This window comes from Pristiophorus japonicus, chromosome 2 (genome assembly GCF_044704955.1).
Source record: "Pristiophorus japonicus isolate sPriJap1 chromosome 2, sPriJap1.hap1, whole genome shotgun sequence".
NCBI lineage: Eukaryota > Metazoa > Chordata > Chondrichthyes > Pristiophoridae > Pristiophorus > Pristiophorus japonicus.
This window is the reverse complement of record NC_091978.1, coordinates 286,295,213-286,320,099: the sequence shown is the minus strand read 5'-3', so window position 1 is coordinate 286,320,099 and position 24,887 is coordinate 286,295,213. Positions and strand designations below refer to the sequence as shown.

Genomic DNA, 24,887 nt, shown 5'->3' with positions numbered 1-24,887 from the left:
GAGACTGGGTGATGTGTAATGAGAAAGAACTAATTAGCAATCTTGTGGTGCGAGGCCCCTTGGGGAAGAGTGACCACAATATGGTAGAATTCTTTATTGAGATGGAGAGTGACACAGTTAATTCAGAGCCTAGGGTCCTGAACTTAAGGAAAGTTAACTTCGATGGTATGAGACGTTAATTGGCTAAAATAGACTGGTGAATGATACTTAAAGGGATGACGGTGGATATGCAATGGCAAACATTTAAAGATCACATGGATGAACTTCAACAATTGTACATCCCTGTCTGGAGCAAAAATAAAACGGGGAAGGTGGCTCAACCGTGGCTAACAAGGGAAATTAAGGATAGTGTTAAATTGGCCAGAAAAAAACGCAAACCTGAGGACTGGGAGAAATGTAAAATTCAGAAGAGGAGGATAAAGGGTTTAATTAGGAGGGGGAAAATAGAGTAGGAGAGGAAGCTTGCTGGGAACATAAAAACTGACTGCAAAAGCTTCTATAGATATGTGAAGAGAAAAAGATTCGTGAAAACAAACGTAGGTCCCTTGCAGTCAGAATCAGGTGAATTAATAATGGGAAACAAAGAAATGGCAGACCAATTGAACAAATACTTTGGTTCTGTCTTCACGAAGGAAGGCAGATATAACCTTCCGGAAATACTAGGGTACCGAGGGTCTAGCGAGAAGGAGGAACTGAAGGAAATCCTTATTAGTCAGGAAATTGTGTTAGGGAAATTGATAGGATTGAAGGCTGATAAATCCCCAGGGCCTGGTAGTCTGCACCCCAGAGTACTTAAGGAAGTGGCCCTAGAAATAGTGGATGCATTGGTGATCATTTTTCAACAGTCTATCGACTCTGGATCAGCTTCTATGGACTGGAGGGTAGCTAATGTAACACCACTTTTTAAAAAAGGAGGGAGAGAAAACAGGGAATTATAGACTGGTTAGCCTGACATCAGTAGTGGGGAAAATGTTGGAATCAATTATTAAAGATGAAATAGCAGCGCATTTCGAAAGCAGTGACAGGATCGGTCATGGATGTATTGACGTGGATAGAGAACTGGTTGGCAGACAGGAAGCAGAGAGTAGGGATAAATGGGTCCTTCTCAGAATGGCAGGCAGTGACTAGTAGAGTGCCGAAGGGCTCAGTGCTGGGACCCCAGCTATTTATAATTCACATCAATGATTCAGATGAATGAATTGAGTGTAATATCTCCAAGTTTGCAGATGACACTAAGCTGGTTAGTGAAGTGAGCTTTGAGGAGGATGCTAAGAGGCTGCAGGGTGACTCAGACAGGTTAGGTGAGTGGGCAAATGCATGGCAGATGCAGTATAATGTGGATAAATGTGAGATAAATGGTGGCAAAAACACGCGATCTTTCAGCGAAATATGGAAAGCCTCCTCAAGTCGGTTCCAAGGACGGTGGTTTTTCAAGACGACATCCTCATCACGGGTTGCGATACTGAAGAACACCTCCACAACCTGGAGGATATGCTACGCAGACTGGAGCAGGTAGGGCTGCGACTGAAAAAGGCGAAGTGCGTCTTCCTAGCTCCAGAGGTAGAATTCCTGAGGAGGAGGGTAGCAGCAGACAGGATCAGACCTACTGTGTCCAAAACGGAAGCGATCCAGAGAGCACCCAGACCCCATAACACGACGGAGCTGCGTTCGTTCCTGGGGCTCCTGAACTATTTTGGGAACTTTCTTCCCAAATTGAGCACGCTGTTAGAGCCGCTACATGTGCTCCTACGCAAAGGTCGTGATTGGGTCTGGGGGTCAGCCAGGAAAGGGCTTTTCATAGAACACGCAACTTGTTATACTCCAACAAACTGTTAACGTTATATGACCCATGTAAGAAACTTACACGGGTCATATAACGTCCCCTAACATCCCTTTTGGCCGACAACAAGGCCATAAATGCGAATGCATCGGCCCGCATACAGAGGTGGGCACTTACGTTAGCCGCCTATGATTACACAATTCAGCACAGACCGGGCACTGAAAACTGCGCCGATGCACTCAGCAGGCTCCCACTAGCCACCACTGAGGGGGCAACTGAGCATGATGCTGAGATGGTAATGGCTGTTGAAGCTTTCGAAAGCGAAGGCTCACCTGTGACAGCCCGTCAGATTAAAGTCTGGACAAATAAAGACCTGCTACTGTCTTTAGTTAAGAAATGTGTCCTGAATGGGGACTGGGCAGACTGGGCATGTCCTGAGGAATTTAAACGGTTTCATAGGCGCAAGGATGAACTCTCGATTCAGGCCAATTGCCTACTGTTGGGAAACTGAGTAGTCATGCCCAAGAGGGGCAGAGATGTGTTTATCACAACTTCACAATGAGCGCCCAGGCATTGTCATGATGAAGACAATTGCCAGGTCACACGTTTGGTGGCCAGGGATAGATGCAGACCTGGAACTTTGTGTTCGCAGGTGCAACATGTGTGCTCAGCTGGACAACGCACCCAGGAAAGCCCCCCTTAGCCCCTGGTCCTGGCCTGCCAAGCCATGGTCACGCATCTATGTGGACTACGCAGGTCCTTTCATGGGAAAAATGCTTTTGGTTGTAGTAGACGCCTACTCCAAATGGATTGAGTGTGCCATTTTAAATTCAAGCCCATCCTCTGCCACGGTAGAAAGTCTACGGGCAATGTTCGCCGCCCATGGTCTACTGGATGTCTTGGTCAGCGACAATGGCCCGTGTTTCACAAGCACTGAATTCCAGGACTTCATGGCAGGCAATGGAATCAACCATGTCAGAACGGCACTGTTCAAGCCGGCCTCAAACGGCCAGGCGAAACGAGCAGTGCAGATAATCAAACAGGGGATGCTCAGAATCCAAGGGGGTTCCCTACAAAGTCGCTTATCACGCCTCCTGTTGGCCAATAGATCCCGACCACACTCGCTTACAGGGGTTCCACCTGCAGAGCTGTTAATGAAAAGGACGTTCAAAACCAGGTTATCCCTTATACACCCTACTATGAAAGACATTTTGAGAGCAGGCGTCAGTCACAATGTGACTACCATGACAGGAATGCGAGGGTGCGATGTATTGATGTCAATGACCCTGGTTTTGTCCTTAGTTACGCTGCAGAGCCCAAATGGCTTGCAGGCACTGTGATTGCCAAAGAGGGGAACAGGGTTTTGGTAGTTAAGCTTACCAATGGACAAATCTGCCGCAAACACGTGGATCAAACTAAAAGGAGGTTCAGCAACCCCATAGAAGAAGCAGAGGAAGAACATGACATAGAGTTTACTCCACCACAGGTGACCGAACACCGGAACCAAGTGGAGGAGAGCCCAGTCACTGTGGGCAGTCCGGATAGGCCTGAGGCACTGCAAACAGCAGACACTCAGGCCAGCGCCCAACAACCGGTGCCCCAACTCAGGCGCTCTACAAGGGAGCGTAAACCACCAGAGAGACTTAACCTGTGATCCCAATAAGACTTTGGGGGGAGGTGATGTCATGTATTCAACTATCATTTTAACCCATGTATAAGCTGACCTAAGTTGTACACCTTGAAAACATTGACCACAAGGGGGCGAACTTGTGGGAGACAGTCCTAACCTGGACTATCGGGTATAAAAGGGGAAGCTCCACCCATCTTCACCACTTGAGGTCTTGGTAATAAAGGTAACTTATCACGATCTTCTCTCAAGTATGGGCCTCGTGTGCATTTATACTGTATAGTAAGGACATATCAAGTGGATCGACTGGGCCTGTATTCACTGGAGTTTAGAAGAATGAGAGGGGATCTCTTAGAAACATCTAAAATTCTGACGGGACTCGGCAGGTTAGATGTAGGAAGAATGTTCCCGATATTGGGGAAGTCCAGAACCAGGGGTCACAGTCTAAGGATAAGGGGTAAGCTATTTAGGACCGAGATGAGGAGAAACTTCTTCACTCAGAGAGTTGTTAACCTGTAGAATTCTCTACTGCAGAGAGTTGTTGATGCTAGTTCATTAGAAATATTCAAGAGGGAGTTAGATATGGCCTGACTGCTAAAGGGATCAAGGGGTATGGAGAGAAAGCAGGAAAGGGGTACTGAGGTGAATGATCAGCCATGATCTTATTGAATGGTTGTGCAGGCTCGAAGGGCTGAATGGCCTACTCCTGCACCTATTTTCTGTTTCTATGTAACAGGTGGGCCTTCTGGTGGTCAAGTGTCATTCAAGTTACAAGGGGTTAAATACATAACAGTTTTGGTTTTCATATTTAAAAAAGGATATAATTGCTTTGGAGGCAGTTCAGAGAAGGTTCACTAGGTTGATTCCAGCAATGAGGGGGTTGACTTATGAGGAAAGGTTGAGTAGTTTGAGCCTCTACTCATTGGAATTCAGAAGAATGAGAGATGATCTTATCGAAATGTATAAGATTATGAGGGGGCTTGACAAGGTGGATGCAGAGAGGATGTTTTCACTGACAGGGGAGACTAGAACTAGGGGGCATAATCTTAGAATAAGGGGCTGCCCATTTAAAACTGAGATGAGGAGAAATTTCTTCTCTCAGAGGGTTGTAAATCTGTGGAAGTCGCTGCCTCAGAGAGCTGTGGAAGCTGGGTCAGTGAATAAATTTAAGACGGAGATAGACAGTTTCTTAACCGATAAGGGAATAAGGGGTTATGGGGAGCGGGCAGCCATGATCGTATTAAATGGCAGAGCAGGCTCAAGGGGCCAGATGGCCTACTCCGCTCCTATTTCTTATGTTCAACTTTATATTGGAACAGCTTACAGAAGAAAAATACCGTGCAGCACATACAATTGGAGGACTGTGGTTTTGGTCACATGGATTTAAACCAGCTATTAGAATAATGGAATGCTTTGACCAGTATGTTGGTTGGATGCCTGCTTACAATATTTTTCCACTGCAGGCAAATAAATGTATTTTTAAGAACAACCTTTCATAAAGTCTGTGGATAATTTGCCACAGTATTTACATACTGTTTGTCTGACTCAGGTACTATTAAGGTCTTGTTTAAAAAAAAAACATTTGTTTTACTTTAAAATCTCTTCTTTTCCCAATCAGATGAATATATCATTCATAGCATGCTTTAAAGTAACATCTGTGCAGAAGGAAATTAAAGTTACACATTTGAAAAAGCTAATTAGTCTCTTTATGCATACTGTCGATGTGCATAAGGCCACACATGGTGCCTCTGTTCAACAGATGAAAGCTCACTTCTTCGCAGTACTCGTATGTCAATCACCGCAGTATATGTGGATAGTGGAATAGCCAGAGGTAACGTGTGCAGCTGGATTTTCGGGTGGTTTGCGACTGGGTTTTCACCGCGTTTTGACCCTCCACGGCGAAAACCCGGTCGCTAAGCCCGGTTGTGATCCTCGGTTCCTTTTTGCGGCAGCACTTGGAAGCACCACCAGGGAGAGTTGCACCGGGGGTGGAACGACTTGGATCGTGTTACCATCCACTCACCCGACCCGTAAGCCAAGCCCCGAAGACCACCAGGTAAAACCTAGCGGTGCAGCCCTGACGGCAGCAGTAAGTTGGAAAACCTGAAAAAAAGGTAAGTTAAAGTTTTTATTTTTTTTGCAGCAATTTGTTAGGTAACGGTCTTGGTAATGTTTTTTGAATGTTTTTTTTGGATTACCCGCCCCCCCGCCCTCCCCCACACCTCCAAGGCCTCTCTCGCAGCGCTTCCAGCCCCGCACTAAAGTTGACGAGGATCGCGTTTTTGCGCCCCAAATAACAGTGCAATGCCTCCCTTTGCACTGTGTCCAACCCCAAGTGCCAAAAATTGGGCCTTAAATCGGTAATGGAGCGAAAATGGTCATTTTCACATATTGCTTATGTTTTTGCCCAAAAACGGAGAAACCCGAAAATCCAGCCCATGATCCGTATTCGATGCGAGTCATTACAAAGTTATGGGATTACATTTTTTTTTAAATTGACACCTATTTATACCAAAAAATGCTATAAAATCTCCTCCACATGATACATAATACTTATGGTATCTTTTGCACACACTATGTGATTGCACCTATTTCATACAGGATTCTTGACTGGACTTTCTCCATTGTTGCTGAATTTTAGCATTTAAGTTTTGCCTCCTATTAACCAGAACAAATCTGGCTCAATATTTCACACAACTGACTACTGTTGACCTAATGCTCCACAAAACAGCTACAATTCCCTCATTTTTCTTTGTTGAATTAAGGTGAAGAAATTGCCTCTCCTCCTCTCCCGAAGCATTAACTCCTTGTTGGATTACAGTTACACAGGAACTCGTCTCCCTGGCCAGTATTCATGCACCAGCGTTGTCAGTAGGACATTCAATTGTGAAGGTATCACAAATGACCTAATCCTATCGTCACCTGATTTTCACCTGCAAACTACCGGTAGATGATGATGAATGAAATCCTGGTTGATTTTCCACTTTCTAATCCAGTGATCCTTCGGTCACTTGCAAGCACCATGAACATTACCCTAGCATAACATCAACTAACTCAGGCAGACTAGGGGTTGAATCTGGGATCTTTCTGATTAGTATGGCTCAACTACTCACTGCCTTCAGAGAAGCCACATTGAATTTTTATCCTGTTTGTGCTCACAGCAGCATTCAACCACATAACACCTGTTGGTAACATAGAAACATAGAAAATAGGTGCAGGAGTAGGCCATCCGGCCCTTCGAGCCTGCACCACCATTCAATAAGATCATGGCTGATCATTCCTTCAGTACCCCGTTCCTGCTTTCTCTCCATACCCCTTGATCCCTTTAGCCGCAAGGGCCATATCTAACTCCCTCTTGAATATATCCAATGAACTGGCATCAACAATTCTCTGCGGTAGGGAATTCAATAGGTTAACAACTCTCTGAGTGAAGATATTCCTCCTCATCTCAGTCCGAAATGGCTTACCCCTTATCCTACGACTATGTCCCCTGGTTCTGGACTTCCCCAACATCGGGAACATTCTTCCTGCATCTAACCTGTCCAGTCCCGTCAGATTTTAAAAGTTTCTATGAGATCCCCTCTCATCCTTCTACACTCCAGTAAATACAGGCCCAGTCGATCCAGTCTCTCCTCATATGTCAGTCCTGCCATCCCAGGAATCAGTCTGGTGAACCTCCGCTGCACTCCCTCAATAGCAAGAACGTCCTTCCTCAGATTCGGGGACCAAAACTGAACACAATATTCCAGGTGGGGCCTCACCAAGGCCCTGTACAACTGCAGTAAGACCTCCCTGCTCCTATACTCAAATCCCCTTGCTATGAAGGCCAACATACCATTTGCTTTCTTCACCGCCTGCTGTACCTGCATGCCAACCTTCAGTGACTGATGAATCATGACACCCAGGTCTCGCTGCAGCCCCCCTTTTCCTAATCTGCCGCCATTCAGATAATATTCTGCCTTCATGTTTTTGCCCCCAAAGTGGAAACTGCCTTGTTTATATTCCAGGGATATTTCATCAATAGGAAGGAGAAAAGCGAAGTGGCAGTAAAAAAAAGACATATAGCTTCTGCTGGAACATCCTCCATCCTGCTCAATAATAACTAAAGCAGTTTCAGGCTAAGTCTGGACAGGATGTACTTTCTATTTTGCTCCTCATTCTAATGTTCAGAAAACAAAATTAAAAAGAGCTGAAACATTTATTGTGAAAGTCATCTATTAAATTTTTTTTTGGTTTCCATTTCACACTATAAATCAATTATTACAATATTGGTCACCAAGATACAAACTATAAGCAGCATAAGTGAAAGTACTATAATCAGCAAATAGTGCAGCTAATAGTTGTGATAAATTCTGTCATCACTTAGTCTAGCAGCAAGCTGTATTAACTACACAGGCCTCCTTGGAGCAGCATTGCGTGAACTTCACTTGGTTTAAATGTTCAGTTTGATTGTGTAAATTTGGGGATTTTCTTAACCAAACCTAAATTTGATTAAAGCATCACCAGGAAAGAAACAAACTTGGATTTTTTTTTTGAAGGCAGCAGTCCCTTCTTTAAACAGTATCTTATTTGTTATTTGCGATGGCAATGCTCTCTGGCTGTGGTTTATCACCAAATAATGCTACGTAGTACTACATGGTATTTACTGCACAGAAACAGGCCATTCGGGCCAACAGGTCCATGCTGATTGACATGTGATGTCCAACACCACCTCCAGTGTGCCAGTGCAGCCTTCGGCCTCCTGAGGAAAAGAATGTTTGAAGACCAGGCCCTCAAAACTGTCACCAAGCTCATGGTCTACAGGTCTGTAGTAATACCCGCCCTCCTGTATGGATCAGAGACGTGGACCATGTACAGTAGACACCTCAAGTCGCTGAAGAAGTACCACCAACGATGTCTCCGCAAGATCCTACAAATCCCCTGGGAGGACAGGCGCACTAACATCAGCGTCCTCGACCAGGCCAATAGCCCCAGCATTGAAGCACTGACCCACACTTGATCAGCTCCACTGGGCAAGCCACATAGTTCGCATGCCAGACGCGAGACTCCCAAAGCAAGTGCTCTACTCGTACCTCGTCCACGGCAAACGAGCCAAAGGTGGGCAGAGGAAATGTTACAAGGACACCCTCAAAGCCTCCCTGATAAAGTGCGACATCCCCACTGACACCTGGGAGTCCTTGGCCAAAGACCGCTCTAAGTGGAGGAAGTGCATCCGAGAGGGCGCTGAGCTCCTTGAGTCTCGTCGCCGAGAGCATGCAGAAATCAAGCGCAGGCGGCAGAAGGAACGTGCGGCAAACCAGGCTCCCTGCCCACCCTTTCCCTCAACCACTGTCTGTCCCACCTGTGACAGAGACTGTGGTTCTCGCATTGGACTGTAGAGCCACCTAAGAACTCATGCTAAGAGTGGAAGCAAGTCTTCCTTGATTCCGAGGGACTGCCTATGATGATGTCATGCCAATATTAATTTTAATTATTAGGTTTATTGTAACAATCAGAAGCTGAATCTCCTTTTGTTCTTTTGTTTTGTGACTCAGTTTCCATTTAATACTATGAATCAATTGTTACATTACTGTAGTTGAAGGAAGACAAGACACAGGCATGGCTGAATTTCATAAAGGGTACTTAAAGAACAGGCTAGCCAAATCAGTGATGTCCTTGCTCCATATCTTTAGGGAATCAGTACAAATGGGGTTAGTGCCTGAGGTTTGGAATGTAACTCGCTCCAACCTTAAAAAGAGCTTGACATTTATTCTGTGCAAAATATTAGAAGATGCCCCAAAAGGAGACATGAAATAGATAGGTAGGTATGGTATTGTTAAAAGAGACTCAGCATAGATTTATGTTATTGTTTTAAACCATCCCAATTTCCAGGCTGAACAAATTTACTGGAGTTCTTCATTGACATTGGCAAGAGGTCACTCGTGACATAGGATCAGTGCTGGGACCATTGCTGTTTACTGTGCATATAAATGATTTGGAGTTGGGGATAAAAATAAAAACTGTTTCAAGTTTTCAGATGACACCAAATTGGGAAGGTTTAAAACAATAGGTAACATGCAAACCAAATACAAAAGGATTTGGTTAGGTTGGGAAGGTGAGCTGATAAGTGTCAAATAGTATTTAAGGGTGATTTTATGACTTTCCTCCATCAGTAGGGAGCCTAGCCCACCAACAGCATATAGAAGAAGTTTGACCATATGGTAGGCATAATTTTGTAACTATTTTTGAAGTGGTTGGATAATCTTAAATGACATGTGCCACAATTTCCACTCTGAGTGAACAAGGATCCTTGTTGGTAGTGCAAAGTCAGAAAACTATCTCTTAAATGTGGACTACTGCAAATTAATAAGACTGGTGAAAGAAAATAAACAGTGGGAATATAAACTAAATAGTATGGTACTAGGATACTGGTCACAACACAACACCACACAATTTGTGGCAGTAGTAAGGGTAGACAGCTAGATCTTGAGAGCTATAGCCAGTGGGATACAATGCAAATCCCGGGAAGTGATATTGAGTCTGTACACAGCACAGGTATGGCCAGACCTGGAATACTATATAGAATTTTGATTGCTACATTACAGCAATGTGGTACTGTAAAAAAAGACAGCCAAACTTATACATAACTAAGCTTCAAAACTATGAGGGGAAGTTGAATAGCATGGAACATACAAACAGGAGTAGACCATTCAGCCTCTCGACCCTGTTCCAATATCCTTTGATATCCTTACCTAACAAAAATAGATCAATCCCAGTCTTGAAAATTTCATTTGATCTAGCATCTACAGCCTTTTGGGGAAAGAGAGTTCCAAATTTCCACTACGGTCTGTGTGAAAAGGTGCTTCCTGATTCTTCTCCTGATTGGGCTAATTCTAATTTTAAAATTGTGCTCCCTTATTCAATTTTGGGTCACTACCGGAGTGATGTGCACAGCGATGACATCACGATTTCCGGGCGGAGGAGATTGGGGTGCAACGCCGTAGTGCTACTGCAAAATTCCCACCAAATATGGCGTGAATTGATGTCATTTGCGTCCCATTAGCTCCCCCGGGGTTACTAACAGGAGATGCAAAGACATCCAATTTCACCCCCTTAAGATCCTTTTCCCCTACATTTAAACTTCCCTGCATGGCAGCTCGGGATCCATGCCTGCCAACCCGAGGCAGGAGTTGCGTGGCCATTGACAGCATTGATTATTTGACAGCATCAAATGTTGTTTAAAAGTTCCCATCTGACAGCTGATCACTTTCCACAGGCAGGAGCTGGTCTGTACCCATAGGAAGATGTGCCAAATCATGCATGTGTGTGCCAAATTCCCTGGCAGCTGTCATGACTCTTTTGTCCTTTGCCATGCCAGTCCACCCTCCCTCGGCTCTTCACTCCTCCAAACATACTTTCTAGCTGGCTGCTTGGTGACAAGGGCTATCCACTGAAGACATGGCTCATAACACTCTTGAGGATGCCAAGCACTGAGGCCGAGTAGAGATATAATGAAAGCCACATCTCCACCAGATGTGTCACAGAGCAGACAATAGGCAATGCGATTCACGTGCCTTGACAGATCTGGATGAGCCCTTCAGTATACACCAGCCAGGGTCTCCAGAATCTGCTGCACACTGCACAACATAGCACAGCAGTGAGGATTAGCGCTGCATGAGGAGCAAGGCACTGAACGCACAGCCTATTCAGAGGAGGAGCAGGAGGAGGAGATCAGCTGGAAGACGAGGAGTGGGAGCTGGAGAAACCTGCGGTGCAGATGGCACCAGCACTCGAGCACAGTGCTGCCTAGGAGACCAGCGTTAGCCTCATCATGGCCAGATTTACTTAAGGTTGCACCCATATAGTTGCCCCATGCTTCGCCAGGTTGGCAACACCCCACAGCCACACAATTAAGCATTTATACAATGACCAATCCATTCCTTTCACAGTCACCAATATTGCTGGAGGTAAAGTTATGTCTGACCCTTCACTCCAATTAATTAAGCCACTTCTAATGGTGCACACAAATTTGTCCAAGACTGGAAAGTTTTGAAAAGGAAGAAATTCATGTTGCACATTAAATAAACTGTAACTTCACTTCAACATTGAATAAAACACCCAAGTGGCTACCCTTGTGAATCTACTTGTGTGGCAACTTTCTCTTATGCAATGCTCCTACGAGGTAGAGGCAGCCTGCTCAGTTCCCTGCTGCGACTGCTTAAGACACTTTTGGTGGTTGTACTCCAGGTTTTGGAGCCTGTGAGGGCCTCACCAAAGTCTGCTCCCCCTGTGACTGTGCAGGGGCAGACTCGGCCATTGCTGTCTGGGGAGGCATCTAGGGCTCTGACTGAGGGGGTGGCAATGGGGGAGAAGTGTAAGCGCTTTGGGAGCTCATAATTCCCTCTCCCCTCTCCCCATCATCCCTCTCATAGGCTACCTGCACTTCGCTGCTAGTGAGGAGCTGGAGAGCATCTTGCTGCACATTAGTGGGGCCATGAGCACCCACGTCTAAGCTGACATCCCTCCTAGACAGTAGGGCTATGAGTCTCTGCCATCACACTACATAGATCGACATCTATCCTCCATAGAGACCATGTGCTCCTGTGAGTGGTACATTAGCTGCTCCATGTAGGTGGTCGTCCTATCCATGGAAGAGTCTACAGTCGCCATCATCTGCGATATGATGGTGCTTAGGTTGGAGAAGGACTCCTCCATTCTCAGAACAGTGGCAGTCATCTCGCTCGCAAAACCTGTCAGAGCCCCGTGCACTTGTTCCTGCAGCTCCAGGATCACCCTCTTTCTGGATGGTCCTCAAGGCTAAGCGTCTGCATGCAGCTAAGCAGAGCTGGAATAGTCCTGCGCCCCACAACGAGAAGTCTCCCACTGTTGTCTTCATCATCTGCTGTTGCTCAGTTGTGATTTGTGACACACCAGGTGACAACACTACTCTATCTTGGGAGGGACCCACCGAGGTATGCGTATCTGTGCTGGTGCTGAGTGCGTTTCTTTCTGGTGATGCTGCACCCTCAGAGGCTCGAGGCTCCTCTGAGGAGTCGTCTTCCTCTTGCTCCTGGACAGTGGTGGGGGCTTTTGATGGATCTGTGGGACAGTAAAGAGATGAGTTAGATATGTCATATGTAGATTGGGTACAGAAACCATTATGCACAAAACGATCATTCAATGGCTGCTGACATCAGTCCACATCTGAGTGACTGATGTATGCCATGTAGATGTAAGATATGTAATTTCACCAGGTTGCTGAGATGTCCCCCTCCCTCCATTTCCCATCTCCAGGTACTCAGCGACTCCTGCCAGCTCTAAGGCAGCCTCCTCTGCTGTGGTCAGGGTGGCCATTGATGCCATGCCACCACCAGTTCTCTCCCTCTCCCTCTTATTGTGGGCTCTCTTTTCATGCAAGGAGGAAAAGAGAAGGTTGAGTGACAGTGATGGAATGAGTGTAAGGAATGGATGGGTTATTTTATGTATGAAGAAAGAGTCAGACTGAATACTGTGAGCTCAAAGTAAAGTGTGACCTTAGTCTTTTATTGCAGGTCTCCGGAGTGCCTCTCCAACCTGTGAGGCCTCCTTAAATACCTGTGCTCCCAAGGGTTAGCCCTCTGGTGGCTGTGCAGAGTATATACAAGTTTACATATATAACAGGTTACATCTGTAGAGGATAACTATGATGGAATGGGTGGCAATTCCAAGTGGCCTCATTGTGTGTTGTTACTCGGCATGACTGTATTAGGATCAGAGGGAGTGTGAGGGGTGGCTAGTAAGATGGGTATGTGATATTGTAGATAGAGGGAGAGGGATGGGTGGAGGTGCAAGATTTGTTGGTATGAGTAAGGATGTGCAGGAAAAGGGTTGCGAAGGCAGAGTGATGGGGATGTGATGAGAGGCACAGCAGGATGAAGGTGAGTTTGGCTTTGGACTCACCTTTCCTGATCTAACAAGATCATTGAAGCATTTGTGGCACTCCACCCAGATCCTCCTGATGGCGTCCCGCCTATTCACCTCCTTTGCTATTTGGAGCCAGGCTCCTTTGCTCTGCTGAAGAGGTCTCTTCCTCCCATCAGCAGGGAAGAGGATCTTCCTGCGTGCTCTGACTCCCTCCACAAGCATATGGATGGAGTCATCGGATAACCTGACTGCAGCAGTGGAATAGTGAAGTGTGCTGCCTGCACTATCCTAGATGAACCTTCAAATGCAATGTGGCGATGGCTCCTTTAAATATCCTGGCTGAAAACACATCATTGATGACGTCACCAGACCCACACCTTTTAATTAGGCCAGTTAATGCGCAGAGTGGGCTTAATAGGTCCCATGAACGTAAAATCGTTCTGTGGAGTGGATGGAGCCAGCAAAGGTCTTGCGGCCCATCATTGCAGCTGCCCGCACCAGTCCCACCTAGGTAGGGAAAATTCTGGCCAGTACAGCTGAAGCATAATTTCCTCCCCTTTATATTCCAGCCTAGGATTGTTAACTTCAGAAAAAAAAGATTTAGGGGAGATAACAAGTATTTAAGATTCTCCAGGGAGCAGATAAATTGAACTCTGATAATATGTTTGAGTTTGCCACCAACTTTAAAACCAGAGGACACAGACTCAAGCTTAGCAGGTTTAACTACTTTACGCTCAGGTTGGTGAACATGTGGAATTGACTGCAGTGTCCACACTAAAATGGCATTTAAAGATATTGTGGCAAATTTTAAGGTATAATTAGATGGATATTTGGGGGAATGAGTGATTGAGAAGTAGTTTTTGGTCTAGCCATATCAATTGCAGTCTTTTCCAGTCCTATACCTACCCATATCCCTTTCCTTTAAAAATGACACACAGCATTCTTCCACTGGAAGTGTCAATACAAGTTTTATAGATAGATAGTTTGGCAACAATACTAAACAACAATTACACCATTAGATCTGCTATAAATACCCTTAGCCCTCTGATTATTCTACTATTAATACCACATCGAAACGGCCACTGTGAGTTGTCCCACAGATAGAGGGAGAGGGATGGGTGGAGGTGCAAGATTTGTTGGTATGAGTAAGGATGTGCAGGAAAAGGGTTGGGAAGGCAGAGTGATGGGGATGTGATGAGAGGCACAGCAGGATGAAGGTGAGTTTGGCTTTGGACTCACCTTTCCTGATCTAACAAGATCGTTGAAGCATTTGTGGCACTCCACCCAGGTCCTCCTGACGGTGTCCCGCCTATTCACCTCCTCTGCTATTTGGAGCCAGGCTCCTTTGCTCTGCTGGAGAGGTCTCTTCCTCCCATCAACAGGGAAGAGTATCTTCCTGCGTGCTCTGACTCCCTCCACAAGCATATGACTGTGGCCTGCCTCTTACCTACTTAACTAGAAATGCCAACTCCGTTGGGACATATTCTTAGAGATTTCTTCACATGATCTTCCACCTCCAACCGTCTCACCCAGTCAAGCAGCCTTTTTCTTCATCTCAAATATTTTTATAATTAATAAACAAAAGTGTTGAAAGAAAATGAAAAAAGCACATTTTTTTATGAATGCGCCCACGATTTTTCACCTGGGTTGCTCGCAGCTGTGTCCAGGAGATTAATCTTTAATTCCTGGATATTCCAGGATAATCCTGGAGGGTTTGCAATTCTATCCTCAGCAGGAACAAAATAATAATCATAGGACAGTCTCGGACCTGAATATAACTTGATTGAAGAACAAGTTACTGAGGCAGGATGGATATTTAGATTCATCAGAATTAAAATACACAATAACATTTACTGTGTGGCAGCACAGAATAAACTGTATGTAGCACCTTAATTCCTTTTGTTAATTTCATCTATCCTCAGGATAGTGATAATGCTGAAAGTGTGCAATTAGGTGCAATAATTCTGTACTACAGAATGAACTCATGTGTTACATTAATATTGAGTTTTCTTGGCTGTGCCAGTTTTTAATGTTGATTTGTCAATGGGATTATTTCACACCAAGTGAGAAGATAAAGATAAAATTGTTATATTTTATGCCTATTGTATTTATCTTCAAAGATAAATTTGGACTGGATTAAAGTCTATTCATGCAAATTAAACTAATTTCTTCCAAGTAACTGAATACCAAACAGTATGTCCGTGCCACACCACCAGTATCTGTTACATTACTTAAATAAACTGGAGCAGATTTTCTTGTCCCGGCACTTGACGTACGGTACTCATGCACCGAGGGCTATGCATTTGCTTACAATCTGAATAACCAACTCCTCTGAAACTTCTGTGGTCAGCCTAATTCAGCCTAGAGCAAGCACCCAGAATGAAAAGCTCACTGCATGAGCAGGGTGGGGGCGGGGGGTAGGGAGGGTTGTAACTTCTTGTGTTGCTGCAACTACTTGTCAGCCTTTTAAACAAAAGGAAGGTAGTTAAAGGGAAGTGGCTAATTGAGTTTTCCATAGAAAGTACAACATGGAAACAGACTGGCTCAACTACTCCGTATTGCTGATTATCCTAGTTTCATGTGCCTGCCCTGCTCCCATCTCCCTTTTTATCCTTTCCTTCAACCACCTCAACCACCAATCTAACCTATTCTTAAATGTTGGCCATGCCCCTCCCAAGATTGCTCAGCATCAGCTCCTCCAAGGGGTGAGGTGATGTAGGTAAGCCTCTCCCATGCCGGTTAGGTTCTGCTGGTGGAGGTTATGCATCATCTTTTCCTGAAAGAGAAAGGGAAGTGTTTCAGTGAGTGTGGTGCAACGTGTTTGGGTGATGTACCTGTCATGGTAGAACAGCTAACAGTGTGTGCTAGCTGTGAATGTGAGGCTTGCAGCAGTGGTTAAGTGTGTGAGTGTGAAGTGAAGCTATGAATGTGAAGTATGATTCGTATTTGGTAGAGATTTGGTGAGTGATGAGGGTGTGGTGGATTAAGCAGTGTGTGAGGCTAGTGGTGCAGATGGTGGGATATGACATTTGAAGAAGAATTCACTGACCTTGACTACTAATGTGAGGTCATTAAACTTCTTCCTGCACTGTTTTCACGTCCTCGGGGCAACAATGCTGACATTCACCACATTGGCAAGCTGCACCCATTGAACTTTTGTCTGTTGCCTGGAGGGCCTCCTAGCTCCCTACGGAAAGAGGACCTCTCTCCTCAAATTGACCTCCTCCACCAAGGCCTCCAGTGCTGCACGGATAACCTTGGTGCACGCTCTCTCCCCCATTGTGCCATCATTATTTGTTCTTTTCCTATTTGAGATTTCAATATTTTATGATAAATGTTCTGGATTGAATTGATTCCCTTGGCTTGATCGGGAAATATTTACACAGAATATTTTTTATTAGATTCACTCTTGAAAAATCTAATTTTATTGGTGGCTGCTAAAAAGCTGGTTTTAAGTACAGGGTTATTGTTCAGATGGAGGTTTTGAACAGCACCACAATTATGGAAATGAGCAGGCAGCATGAAGTTCTCCTGCTGCCTGCAGTCCTCTGATTGGGCACGGCTTAATCACACAGCACAATTCCTGCAACTGTTTTCAGGGGCAAACCAATTTCTAAGCCAATATTCCTAACTCTCTGTTTTGCTTGGAAGAGTATTATGATCCAGTTTCTATGGTTGCAGTAGGACTGGAACCATAATGTTTCATTTGATATTTGATATGCTGCTTGTATGTATCATTATAACCTTCAAGCCTATTCTTAACCAACTATTCATCCAGCACCAATTTTGTCCTCGTATGTCATCTAGTTCCACAGTCACAATTTAAAAGAAATAAGCCACCTTTCAACATTTAGGAAGTCTCATTCCCTTCCATGTATAGTTTGTTCTCTCTCTGTTGGATGATCGAACTAAAATTGATCAAATGGGGAAATGCAAGCAGCAGGCAGTCAAGGATTTGAAACTTTAGGTTCCTATTTGAGATTTCAGTATTTTATGATAAATGTTCTGGATTGAATTGATTCTCTTGCTTGATCGGGAAATATTTACACAGAATATTTTTTATTAGATTCTAAATGCTGACATTCACTCTTGCAAAATCCCATTTTACTGGTGGCTGCTAAGAAGCTGGTTTTAAGTGCAGAGTTATTGTTCAGATGGAGGTTATGAAGAAAATAAACAGGGTGTAAGATGCCCCCTCGCCCTATGTTACAATGAAATTAACATCATCTTTTAATTCAGATAACCTTCAGAAAACTTTGATATTTCTTTTTAGTGTACACAGGCAACGATAGGTTAACAAAGCTCTATAAACATTAACAGAGTAGTATATCTTAATTGATGCTGGCAATATAATTACTAACCTTGCAATTTTACCACAAACAATCTGACAAGTAAAAGTTACTTTATAATAAATTAATCTCATGTGGATGAACACTCCAGTGATCCTGCTGATTCACAATTCAAATTGTGAGCAGACTGAGGAGACCATGGATGCGTAACTAGCACTCACCTGTAGCCTGACCTAGTTTCCCAGATGGCCCACAGGATTCTGACACAAATGATACAAGTCTACCGACTCTAGCTAACGCATATTCTCCTGCCCGAAAATTGTAATTTCACAGCTTCACTCTGCCAGTAAATTCCAGCACAGCAATTTTTTTTGTTTTCTCTCTGTGGATCAAAAGGATTTCTCGGCCACAATGAGCAAATTTGCATTTTCTCCTAGTTTTAGACCTTTCTGCCACCCCCCCCTGCCCCCCTCCAATGTTTAGTCTCCCACCGCATATAGTAAAGATGGAAATGTTGGTGCAGGTGTACAGCATCATATGCATCCTGTAACATAAACAGTACATACTTTTGAATTTCTGCTGTATCAAGAATCATGGGCTAATTTATTCAAATAATATTTTTTGCATAGCGATGATGGAGAAATGCCTTCAGCTCTCTGATGAGGTTGCATGATGCCTGTGGCATAAATGCATCTGTGACTACAAACCAGTAGAGGCTATGGTGGGTTACACTCCTCAATGGCTTGATACATTAATCAAGCAGCAGGCGCACGTCAGTCAACATTAAGGATAACCAAAAAGGTGCACATTGTCACTCCACTTCAGTGGGACAGAGCACAAAGTGAAAGACAGAAAGAGTCAGCAATTTTTATGCAGTTAAAACTGGACTTCATAGAATTTAGCACAAAGTGCTATATTTATGTCTAAAATATTGTAGAATTAACACAATTGGGAACATTTTGTGTGCAAGATAGATGTGACATTTCTGGTTACGTTTCTAGTCAATATCAGAAGCAAGTTTGTCAAAAATGTTATATGTACTTGCTTCTCTCATTGTCCTCCTAATTATTATAGCATTAGTGATATAATTCTACAAACAAGGTTTTGTTACAAGAAAGGAAACTTTAGTTTGAGTGAATTTTCAAATGTTTCCACTTTCTCTGTTCTCTCCCCTTTAACAGTGGTATTTAAACCTCTGTCACCTCAACATTTTTGACTTCAGTATTTACAATCATCTCAATTGTGCTGAAGATCAAGAAGGTTTCTCACCACAGCTGGACTTTTTCATACTGTTAGATGGAGGGTGGGGACTGGGTGAGATAGCACTTGCCTGAATGTTGCATCTTTGAGCCATCAGATGGATACAAAGCCTTTTTCAGTCTACTGGCATATTCCAGGTACGTCTGGAAAATTATCACATTTGTGTGACATGCTGTTTTCTATTTCTGGATTGGGAAAGTGAATGTTGTCTATAGAGGGCAGCAGAACAGGGTTAAATGAGATGTGACAAGGGCTGAAAATGCAGGTGTTTTGCTCGATTACCTTTGGAGATCAAAAAACAACAACTTGTATTTATATAGCACCTTTAACGCAGTGAAACATCCCAAGGCGCTTCACAGAGTAGTAAGAGACAAAATATTTGACACCGAGCCACATAAGGAGAAATTAGGACAGATGACCAAAAGCTTGGTCAAAGAGGTAGGTTTTAAGGAGCATTTTGAAGGAGGAAAGAGAGATAGAGAGGCGGAGAGGTTTAGGCAGGGAGTTCCAGTGCTTAGGGCCTAGGCAAAATAAGGCACGGCCACCAATGGTTGAGCGATTATAATCAGGGATGCTCAAGCGGTCAGAATTAGAAGAGCGCAGACATCTCGGGGTGTTGTGGGGCTGAAGGTGATTACAAAGATAGGGAGGGGCGAGGTCATAGAGGGATTTGAAAACAAGTATGAGAATTTTGAAGTCAAGGCGCTGCTTAACCGGGAGCCCATGTAGGTCAGCGAGCACAGGGGTGATGGATGAACGGGACTTGGTGCGAGTTAGGATACGGCAGCCGAGTTTTGGATCATCTCTAGTTTATGCAGGGTAGAATGTGGGAGGCCAGCCAGGAGTACGTTGGAATAGTCAAGTCTAGAGGTAACAAAGGCAAGGATGAGGGCTTCAGCAGTGGATGAGCTGAGGCAAGGGCAGAGACGGGCGATGTTAAGGAGGTGGAAATAGGCGATCTTACTTATGCTGTGGATATGTGATTGTAAGCTCATTTCAGGGTCAAATATGACACCAAGGTTGCGAACTGTGTGGTTCAGCCTCAGACAGAAGTTGGGAGAGGGATGGAGTCAGTGGCTAGGGAACTGAGTTCGTGGCGGGGACCGAAAACAATGGCTTCGGTCTTCCCAATATTCAATTGAGAAAACTTCTGCTCATCCAGAACTGGATGTTGGACAAGCAGGGGTCAAAATGCTCTCATCAAAGTCACAAACGACATCCTTTGTGACTGTGACAAAGGCAAACTATCCCTCTTCTTCCTTCTTGACTTGTCTGCAGCCTTTGAAACGGTTGACCACTCGATCCTTCTCCAACACCTCTCCACTGTCATCCAGCAGGGTGGGATTGTACTCACCTGGTTTCATTCTTATCTATCTAATCGTAGCCAGAGAATCACCTGCAACAGCATCTCTTCCTGTTCCCGCATCGTTACCTCTGGTGTCCCCCAAGGATCTATCCTTGCCCCCCTCCTATTATTAATGCAGGAGGGGTCTTGGGATTAAATGTACATGTATGACAGGGTACATTGTATGTAGTCTGTAGAAACAACGGGCTTGATGAGCTTAATGATCTTTCTAGTTGTATGCCTGCTTACGGTCTTAAGCAGCCGCACTTTTGTTCACTGCATTTGCTGGAGCATTTTTCCATCTCCCACATCAGAAATATTGACATCATGCATAAATATCTAAACTTCGCTCTCTCCATCAACCCATGGGTAGGTATCCAAATTACACAGGATTGATTTTAAAATTAGAACACTTGTGCAAAAGAACCATGAACTCCCAACACTTCTCATGCTTGTACTGAATCACAAAAGTTGGTGGCTCTCATCCAATAGATCAGAGAACGTTGTATTTCTCAAATGACCCTAAAGTGAAAACTGCCAACTACTTGGCCTCAAATTCACTTAAAGACAGAGAAACAATCAGGGTAGAACCTGGAGGAGACAACAGGAGCCTTGTTGAAAGTGCATGTGAGCTCTGAAAGCGAGCAATCTTAGCATGCTGTATGTGTACACCAGTATATCAAGTCACAACTAAAGATCTAGTTCAAACAATTCTACCAGTGATCAATCGACATGTTGCAAAACTGACTTTCTTTACCCAGAGCTGTTTACTGCAAATATGAAGCTGTGTGGATTAAAATCCATTAAGCTTTTATGAAAGCACAAATTTAATCAAGGGAAATTTTGAGGGGTGAGTTTGCCTAATTTTATCCATAATAATTTCTGTATAATTCCAGCACTTTGGTTAAGAAATTAAAAGTACAAAAATCTCCTATGGTTCAACCTCATGGGAAAACGTAGATAACATTTAAAAAATACAGTCAATGGATAGAAAGGAAAGGGAAAAGTTGTGCATCTGATATATGCAGTATAAAATTGGATGTTTAAAGGGTAAAAAAGGTTATTCAGAACTCAAAGAAGGTGGTAATGTTGATAAAATATCGAATCCATTCCTGGGAGTAAGCGACGAGGCTGTTAATCAATCGATCTCAGAGGACACTATAGCTTGCAAAAAGCAAAGCTCAATTGGTTTGTAAATGTCTCCTGAATCCTGACATTGACTGACTGCCTTTAACTCATCGGTATTTAATTAAAAAAAACACTTTTTGCAATTGTGCAGCAGGCCCTCTAAGATCAGATAATTAATATAGGGTTAAAAATTCAGTATTGCCTGGTTTGAGCTGGTGACACGGCCTGGTAAGTAACTTTAGCGGCGGGCGATGTTTACCACCTCCATTCGGAATTGATAGAGAATTCAAATAGGCTGCATTTAGACAGGTTGAGAAAACACAGACTCCCATGTCGACATGCGACTGAGCACATTGCATTAAGTCATCAATCAACTTGACATTTTAGGACCTTTGGGTAGCGAGCCAATTAAAGGTTAAAAGACTATCAAATGAGCCAATAAGGTCAAAGAAGGCGAGTTCTTTTCTGTAAATTGAAACAGGTATAAGTACAGCCATTTTGACCTTGTGGTCTCAGAAGGACAAAGGCCTGGCTTAAAGCCAGAAGCTTGTTGCTGCTGCCAAAATAAAGTTACATTAAAACTATAAACGGAGTTCGTATTTCATTGGAAATTAAGAGATCTAACAATTTTGGCATCACGAACACAATCGCTGAGGAAAGAAACTGAATTTTGGACATCGGACTTACATACTGAGGTAAGGACTCCTCTTTATAAAAGTCCTTGGTCAAAAGTCTAAATTCGCCTCTCCTCCAAGCGATTCCGAAAGCCTCCGGTTTGCGAACACCCCGGTTGGTAGTCGGCTCGAGGTCCCATAGACGTCTAACTTCGGCGGTGTGTTAATTAATTAATCACCGACCCACTGACCGGCTGGAAAGCCTACGACTCGTGACCCCAGTAAAGAAATCAGTATTATGGCAGCAGGAGATAAGAGCAAAGAATTGCCTACAACTGTTAAAGGCGGGCGGGCACCACCTGAGGTTTCGATAGATAAAATCCTCCAACAGTTGAAAGAATACATAGAGCAACAATTCAACTTATCTAAAACCTGTATTAAGATCGACCTAAAGTACGGAACCTCCAAAGGACAATGGTCCTTGGACGAGATTAAAAGGGTCTGGGGAAAAACGACCCGTATGAAACATAAAGAGCGAACTAGATGGTCCCTAGCCGTTATGGGACAGATCCGAAAGCAGAATGAAATTATAATGCGTTCCCAACATGATCGAGAACTGACCAGTACAAAGGACCAATTGCAAGCTGTTTGTGAACAGCTCCGACAGAAAAAACTTGAACTTGAAAAGTCGGAAGCGGAAGTTAAAGAACTTAAAGGTGAAATTAAAGAATGGAAAAAATCATTAGGTCAAGAGACAGTAATAGGAAAAGGAAAATGTATTGGTCAATTCCCAGGGTACCCATGTTTGGATAAATTAAAAGCGCAAACCTGAAGACACGACCGAGGAATAGATACGGATTCTGAATCCTCTGACGATACAGGGTCGGAGGATGAAGAATTAGGGGTGCGCTTTGCCCTGTTTAAAAAAAGACAAGTTGTAGTCAAATCGTAAGAGACTGTGGATGAGGGCGGAACCAAAAAAAATGAGGAAAAGGGTGTATGCAGAATACTTATTTCATGATCCGGCAGATCCAGAGAAAATTGATAAATGGTCCAAGGAATTGCCCAATCCAAAGAAAGGGGGAGTGAAAACGTGGGACCAATTGGACCGCTTAAGAAATATATATCAACTTCATCCCTGGGACGGAGTGCAAATTTTGACCATAATGGTGCCAAAAACACAGGGAAGAAAATTGCACGACAAGGTAGAACAAGCTTTGGGGCAGGATGAGCAAGAATTGGACGCAGGATGGGAGGCGATTAAACACTGGCTGCAAGCCTTCAGTCCAGCTAAGACAGATTGGGGAAAAATTGCAGCCTGCCAACAGAAAGGAACAGAGGAGGTCCTGGAGTATGACGAGCGGTTTAGATGCACGTGGCTAGAACATTCGGGTATGAATAATACGGATGAGGAAATGGATGAACAAGTGTTTGGACCCCTGAAAGCAGCTTTCGTGGCAGGACTAAAGCCAGAACTGTCCAAAATGCTTAAGGCAGTGTTACCGGACTGGGAAGGTAGAGGAACTTTCTTTGCAGCATTGGTGGATCGATGTAATCAATTAGATCGGGATATGGGAGCTAAAGTCCGAGCTGTACAGGCTGTGGGATGGAAATCCCAAGATTTCGATAAACAGTCATTCGGAAAATTACCTGGAAAATGTAATTATTGTGGGAAAGAAGGTCACTGGGCCAAGACGTGCAGGGCAAAACAGCAAGGTCGTGGCTGGGGAAGAGGACACAGCCAGGGATACAATTCAGCCAACAAACCAGGCTTGTCACAAGATAATGACCTCATAGAAGCATTTAAGCGACTGACAATACAACAACAGAAGGAGTTACTTGGGATAGCAAAAAACGATTAGAGCCCACCCTGGCCCCCCTCCTCGCACTAATACAACAAAAGGGAGATGGGCTATATATAACTGAGGGTGGGCGATAAGGATGTGGACTGTCTTTTAGACACAGGGGCGGAATTAACATGCTTACCCCTACAATATGGAAACTTTTTGTCGTTGGATGGTAGGGCACATACAGCCTATGGAGTTGGGGGCCATAAAATGGAAATTAAAAGGACAACACCGGTACTTATAGGGCTGGGTCCACATGAACTAACCACGCCAGTCTGGATAGGCCCAGTAGATCGACCCCTTTTGGGAATGGATGTTCTCATCCAAGTAGATTCATCGTTGCATTTCGAGGATGGTCAGGTGACATGGTCAATTAGAACTTTGAAGAAAGAAGAATTGAAGGAACACCCGATATGGGCTAAAGATAAGAACGATTGTGGCCGACTCCAGATGGAGCCTGCGTCATTTACCGGGACCAAGCCTCCATGCACTAAACAGTATCCCATCAGTCCAACTGCCATCGCGGGAATCTTACCGGTTATTCAGCAATTGGAGAAACAAGAGGTGCTTATTAAAATGCATAGCTCCTCCAATAGCCCCGTGTGGCCGGTACAGAAATCTAATGAGACTTGGCGTTTGACTGTCGATTATAGGAAAGCTAACCAGTGTATTGATCAAAAAGCTCCTTTGGTCACAGATCCCTCCACCATTTTTAATGCCCTCAAACCGGAACATAAATATTTCTCGGTTATAGATATGGCCAACGGATTTTGGTCGGTGCCTCTGGCACCGGAGGTTCGACAGTGGTTTGCTTTCACTGTCCAAGGACAACAGTATACTTGGACCCGGTTACCGCAGGGTTTCCACAACAGCCCTACGGTATTCCACATGGCTTTACAAAGCCATTTGCGAGAATTACCTCCCCTGTCATCCACAGTCATCCAATATGTAGATGATATCCTGCTAGCGTCAAACACAGAAGAACAACATGAACAAGGTTTACGAGCTTTGCTGGACCACCTTTGGCTGAAAGGACATAAAGCCAGCATCGACAAAACACAAATATCCCAAGAATAGGTTGTATACCTGGGACAAAAGATTTCACAAGGAAAGAG

The 24,887-nt window shown here is 44.2% G+C and overlaps 1 protein-coding gene across 1 annotated transcript in view; it reads right to left on the bottom strand.

Annotated features, from left to right (window-relative positions):
• LOC139230540 (mineralocorticoid receptor-like) overlaps window positions 1-24,887 on the bottom strand; it is a 432,218-nt gene that overhangs the window by 191,300 nt on the left and 216,031 nt on the right. The window lies entirely within an intron of this gene.